General features: G+C 47.5%; 1 non-coding gene across 1 annotated transcript; it reads right to left on the bottom strand.

Annotated features, from left to right (window-relative positions):
* Window positions 1-522: 522 nt before the first annotated feature.
* On the bottom strand, window positions 523-594 carry TRNAC-GCA (transfer RNA cysteine (anticodon GCA)). The gene has a single exon. It is a non-coding gene; the product is annotated as a tRNA-Cys (tRNA).
* Between the last annotated feature and the right edge of the window lie 5,967 nt (window positions 595-6,561).

Genomic DNA, 6,561 nt, shown 5'->3' with positions numbered 1-6,561 from the left:
TGCTACAAGTGTCGCCTCCCCCCTACCGCCGCGTCCCACCAGTGAGTTGAGAAAGTAGGAACACTTGTGCTTTCAGTTTCCAAATGTATAGCTTAAACGAGACTGTGGGCACTGACGCTTCTCTTTTAAGGCATGCATATGAATGGCACTGCTGGTAGTGCAGTGCTCACGATCAGAGAACCACATCTGAGACTGGATTCTTTGTAATTTGAGTGATGAGTCCTAAAGAAGAAATCTGCATAGGTAGCACAGCAGGTTAAGTGACCTTTGCTGCGATGTTATGTGTTAAGAGCTCCGTGTAAATACTGACTTCAGAGCTAAAAACAAAAACATGGATGTGATGTGTTCTTCTTTCGAGTTTTCAACCGTAGAGATATTTCAATTTAGAAAACTTAAGAAAGTATTTTAAAGTTCCACATTTCAGAGCAGCGACTGTTCACGGATGTCAGCTTTGCACAGAAAAGAAAGGCAATTCTTAATGAACTGAGAAAGTAAGTTTTATAATAATAAATGATAAAAATAAGGGGACACCCGGATTTGAACCGGGGACCTCTTGATCTGCAGTCAAATGCTCTACCACTAAGCTATATCCCCAGATGACACAGGTGAGCCTCTGCTTTTTCTTAACCGTTGTTTGTGCATGAAGTCAGCACAGGAGATTGTGTAAGAAAGGGCAGCAGCACGAGTATGAGAGTGACCAGAGAGATGCTTTCCCTCCTGATGGTTTTGCACTCTACTGACCAGGGAGAGGGGGCTTTGTTTGTTTGTTTATTCAATTTGTAGAGCGCACCTGACCCGAAGGTAGCAGGGCGCAGCAAGGAAATGCAAAGCTTACAAAGTTACGTAATGGTAAACAGTATACATTGACAAATGAGATACACAAAGTTAGAACTCAGAATGTGTCGTTACAAGATTTTAGCCAAATTATTTACATTGGGTTGTCCATAGTAAAGGGTAGAGAAGGGGAAAGAGGCAAGAGGTGCTATATAGGTCTATTAGGAAATGTGAGCGTAAGGAGACACGCGCTATGGGGCACTCAATATAAGGTGGGGAACAGCAGCTGTATTACTTTCTTTTCCTTCCACCATGTCCCGCTTCCTTTCCCAGTCCCTTCTCCCCCTACCCACTGGTTTGGTTTGTCCTTCTGTGATGTCACTTCCCCCCAGGGGCCCCTGTCCCATAAAGGCGCAACAGAAGGCAAATGTGTTATGTTGGTTGGCGGTATAGTGCCATTACCTCCACGTCCCGCTTCCTTGTCTCAGTACTTACCTTTGAGAGGATCTCCCTCTGCCCAGAGCCCTTTCTAAGCTCTTCTTTGTTGGCTCTGCCCCTTCTCTGGAGGTATAACCGGCCCTTATGCAGGAGGCCTCAGTTTTTCTTCGTACCACCTGGAACATGATGAGCTTCCTTGCCATGCACAGCACAAAGGGTTAAGGTTGGTAGCCCTCATCCGTTAGTCCCACTGCAGGGCTTGCGGATCATAGGGGCTGGAGGATGCCTGCTGTGCCCCCTGCGGGGCATCGACACCCAACAGATGCGTCCATGATACAGCAGGCAAAAGAAGGTGGCCCAATGCGATTGGGAAGGAGGTGCGAACAGCCTGCAGCAGGCAGTGCAGGTGCGTCTACACCTGGGATCTCCGGGTATCCTTGGCATCTCTCCCGAGATTAATTCCATGCCTGTGCACAGCGCTGGCCCATGGGCCGGCTCTTGCCGTGTCCGAGATCTGGCATCAGATGTCTGACCGGATCTAGGGCCTCAGCCTGCCTCAGCCTGGACTGGCATGGCCAGACAGCTCGGTGATCAAATCTGCACACAAATATATAAATCCTTAAATACATATGTGTGTATGCCTTACTATGGTTTGTGTACTTTTCAGGCCATCTTTCATAAAGCAGAGCATTGTTGAAAGTTGAAAGCCAAACAGGGGGTTGAGAAGGGGAGATGAGAGTGCAAGTGAGTCGTGACTTTTTGTCCCGGATGTAATGTGGCGAGGGAGTTTACAATCCAGGACACTGGAGCAGTTATTCTCCTTTACTGTGGCCCTGTGCTGCTTTTTACGGCACAAGGAAAGGATGCATCTGGGTGGACAGTGTCGCTTTTTTTCAGAGGGTAGACATAGCACCACTTGGGTGTTTTTGAGGGCGGCAATCTTGCTCAAGTGATTAGCTACCAGAATTTCACCCAAGTTGCAAGTTCCCAGTGTTGGCGCTTACCCACAAGACCACACAAAATTGTCATCAAAGCACATGTCTCATATTTGGATATTTGGTTTTCCAGGGAATATTGCACTATAGATTCCCAGGTTTAAACGGTGAGCACCTTTTATATTTTGCCAGCGTAGTTATTGGAAAGAAGCAGCATGAAAGAAATTTCACCATTTTAAAACTATCATTCAGAACATTTCCTTTGAGTGTAGTTCAACTGCCAGCTCCGCCCCCTCTGAACTCTGCTTCCTTGAAACCGGCACCACCTCCAAACTCCAGCCCCACCCAGGACCCTTGTCAGATCCCCTTAACATGTTTTCCATTTCTTCTGGGGACAAGGCTCTTTTTTGCAAAGTCTCTTGCCTTAGAAGGCCTGATGGACTATAAACAACAAAAAAAAAGTATCTTCAATAAATCTTCACACACTGAGCTAGGAAACATAGTGTAGGCTCAGACCCGGGTCGCATACTTTGTAGGCCAATGGCTGAGTTTCACTGATCATGGCCAAGTGCATTGGCACAGCCGAGCTCAAATACTTGTGGTATGGAATCTTGAGGCATCTTAAAATCTTCCATCCATCACTTTTTGGTTGTGGTAGGAAGTTGGGTGTCATAGAAAGAAGACCCGGCCAGTTCATAACATTTAGAAAACTTAAGAACGTATTTTAAATTTCCACGTTTCAGAGCAGCGACTGTTCACGGATGTCAGCTTTGCACAGAAAAGAAAGGCAATTCTTAATGAACTGAGAAAGTAAGTTTTATAATAATAAATGAAAAAAAAATGGGGACACCCGGATTTGAAACGGGGACCTCTTGAGATCTGCAGTCAAATGCTCTACCACTGAGCTATATCCCCGTGCTTATCATTAACGGCTCTGCTTTTTAATAACTGCGGTTTGTGCGTGCAGTCAGTAGAGTAGATTTTGAGAGAAAGAGCAGCAGCGCAAGTATGAGAGTGACCAGAGAGATGCTTTCCCTCCTGATGGTTTTGAGCTCTACTGACCAGAGAGAGGGTGTTGTCTATAGTAAATGATAGAGAAGGGGAAAAAGGAGAGAGGTGCTATATCGACCTATTAGGATATGCGAGCGTAAGGAGACACGCACTCTGGGGCACTCAATATAAGGAGGGGAACAGCAACTGTATTACTCTCTTTTCTTTCCCACCAGGTCCCGCTTCCTTTCCCAGCCCCTTCTCCCCCTTCCCACTGGTTTGGTTTGTCCCTTGGTGATGTCACTTCCCCCCAGGGGCCGCTGGCCCATAAAGGCGCAACAGAAGGCAAATGTGTTATGTTGGTTAGCGGTATAGTGCCATTACCTCCACGTCCCTCTTCCTTGTCTCAGTACATACCTTTGAGAGGATTTCCCTCCTTCCAGAGCCTTTCTAAGCTCTTCTTTGTTGGATCTGCCCATTCTATAGAGGTATAACCAGCCCTTGCGCAAGAGGCCTCAGTTTTCCTTCAAACCACCTCGAACATGAGCGTCCTTGCCATGCACAGCACAAAGGGTTAAGGTTGGTAGCCCTCATCCGCTTGGTCCCACTAAATGGCTTGGGGATTATAGGTTCTGGAGGGTACCTGCTGGGCCCCCTGCGGGGCATCGACAAGCAACAGATGCGCGCATGATACTGCGGGCAAAAGAAGGTGGCCCAGTGCACTAGTAAGAAGGAGGTGAGAACAGCCTGCAGCAGGCAGTGCAGGTGCGGCTACACATGGGATCTCCGGGTATCCTTGGCATCTCTCCAGAGACTAATTCCATGCCTGTGCACAGCGCTGGCCCATGGGGCGCCTCTTGCCGGATCCGAGATCTGGCATCAGATGTCTGACCGGATGTCGGGACTCAACCTGCCTCAGTCCTGGACTAGCCTGGCCAGACGGCTCAGTGAACAAATCTGCACACAAATATATAAATCCTTAAATACTTTTGTGTGTGTACCTTACTATGGTTTGTGTACTTTTCAGGCCATCTTTTATAAAGCAGAGCATTGCTGAAAGTTGAAAGGCAAACAGTGGGTTGAGAAGGGGAGATGAGAGAGCAAATGAGTCGTGAATGTTTGCCCAGGATGTCATGTGGCAAGAGAGTTTGAAAACCTGGACACTGGAGCAGTTATTCTCCTTTACTGTGGCCCTGTGCCGCTTTTCAGGGCAGAAGGAAATGATGCATCTGGGTGGACAGTGTCACTTTTATTCAGAGGGTAGACACAGCACCACTTGGGTATTTTTGTGGCAGGCAAACTTGCTCAAGTGATTAGCTACCAGGATTTCACCCAAGTTGCACGTTAGCAGTGTTGGCGCTTACCCACAAGACCACACAAAATTCTCATCAAAGCACATGTCCCATATTTGGATATTTTCTTTTCCAGGGAATATTGCACTATAGATTTCCGGGTTTAAAATGTAAGCACCTTTTATATTTTGCCAGCATAGTTATTGGAAAGAAGCAGCATGAAAGAAATTGCACCATTTTTAAACTATTATTCAGAACATTTCCTTTGAGTGTCGTTCAACTGCCAGCTCCGCCCCTCTATACTCAGCTTCCTTGAAACCCGCACCTCCTCCAAACACCGCCCCGACCCGGTCCTTGTCGGATGCCCTTCACATGTTTTCCATTTCTTCTGGGCCCAAGTCTCTTTTCTACAAAGTCTCTCGCCTTAGAAGGCCTGATCTTCACGTTGGGCGATTTATCTTCACTGTGGATTCCCCTTAACCGGGCTCCGATCCTCCTTGCAATGTGTCTCCCTCAGCCTGGTTCACATTTGCCAAACAATACAGTTCACTTGGTTTTTATCACAATGTGGGATTCATTTCCCTTAGCTTCATCCTAGCATCCCTCTGTCGGGTTCAGATAGCCATTCTAACACAATCTCATCAGAAAGCGTAGTTCCCTTCCCCTAGCTTTCTCTTGGCATCCCTCTGTTGGGTTTCACCTGCCACAGTTCACCTGTTTCCTCTTGGCTATGGGTCAAAGACTTTCGATTGTACATGGAGTTTTTACTCAATCCTTCTATGCACACTTGGACCTCTTGCGTTGGCTCTCCTAGGGCATCCTGGGATCTGTAGTTTAATGAAAAGGGAAACTGGCCAGAGTCTTTCGAATGAGCGCCACTTGGTGCTGGACCACTCTGCAGCTGGTCTCTCCCTGGGTTGTTTCAACAGTTCAGTAACACACAAATTATTTGTTCTTTGATTCACATTATATTGCCATTTGCAACCTTAGGTCAACACAGTTATGTTTGCTATCGGTTCTCCCTCCGACTCACTGGATGTGATGACCAGCTTGGCATTTCTTGTCTCTGGAGTCAAGGGTGGTACCAGGGAAGCAAGTGTCTCTCCCTGACTTGGTTATCAGTGTTGGAGGGCTCCTTGCACCGTTGACGTCTGTTATACCACATGCTAGATGTTGTTCTCTGCCTTATGATTCCTTTCATGGAGGCTTTGCGGGCCTGGGTCGAAAAGTGCAAGGGCACTTCCCTCCTTGTCGTCCTTTCGGTTATCGCCGCCTTTCTTCTCCTCTTGAACTGTCATCCTGGAATAGCTGCCACATTGTCTGGTCTGCCTTGCTCAAAGTGTGCTCCCGTGCTCCACCTTTTAACCCTGTGGGGAAAGGAAAGGGACGTCAGGTGTGTGTGGTTATTGTCAATTGACTGACTCTTGTGTGGGACATTTCAGGTAAATGGCCCTGGTGTTAGTCCATTGTCTTTCGTGGTGTAAGAAAGTGTTTGTGTCGGAAAAGGGGGCGGGTGGTAGAACAGCTAAGTTTCCCACGGGGTAGGATGTAGGATGGGGAAAAGGTGTTATAAGGAATGGGGTACCGCGTCTCACCCATCGGTGTCCCACTTCCACTCCAAGAGGACCGCCATCAAGGTGATACTCCCACTCTAGTCCACCCCCAGGAACTAGATCCAATAGCGATGGCCGTCTCCTGGCCACCTGGATGACAGATCCCCGAAGACTAGCGGGTGAGACACATTCAGGTTTCTCACACTACACAGCGAGTACATGGTTAAGTAACAGTGAATCACTCACCGTTCTGAGTGGCTTTTTCTGGAAAAAACTTGAGTGCATAGACAACCAGACCCAATCCCAAGATCCAAAAACTCTGAAAACTCCCAAACACATTGCACTGTGCATGCTCCGTGCCAGTGTTAGATTTTATGTAGAAACTCCTCATCGTGGCAATAGCAATAGTGAACAGACGCCGCAGTAACTCTTTGCTCACTGCTTCGTGGCGGTAATTCTGTCCCAAACACACTGCGTCACACACTGCGCTTGCTCCGAGTCGGTGTTAGATTTTATGTAGAAACTCCTCCTCATGGCAATAGAAATAGTAAACAGATTCCACAGCAACTCTTTGCTCAC

Source organism: Ambystoma mexicanum, chromosome 1p (genome assembly GCF_040938575.1).
Source record: "Ambystoma mexicanum isolate Mex_15411 chromosome 1p, UKY_AmexF1_1, whole genome shotgun sequence".
Lineage (NCBI taxonomy): Eukaryota > Metazoa > Chordata > Amphibia > Caudata > Ambystomatidae > Ambystoma > Ambystoma mexicanum.
Note: the sequence above shows the minus strand (reverse complement) of the source record. Positions and strands in the feature narration are given on the sequence as shown.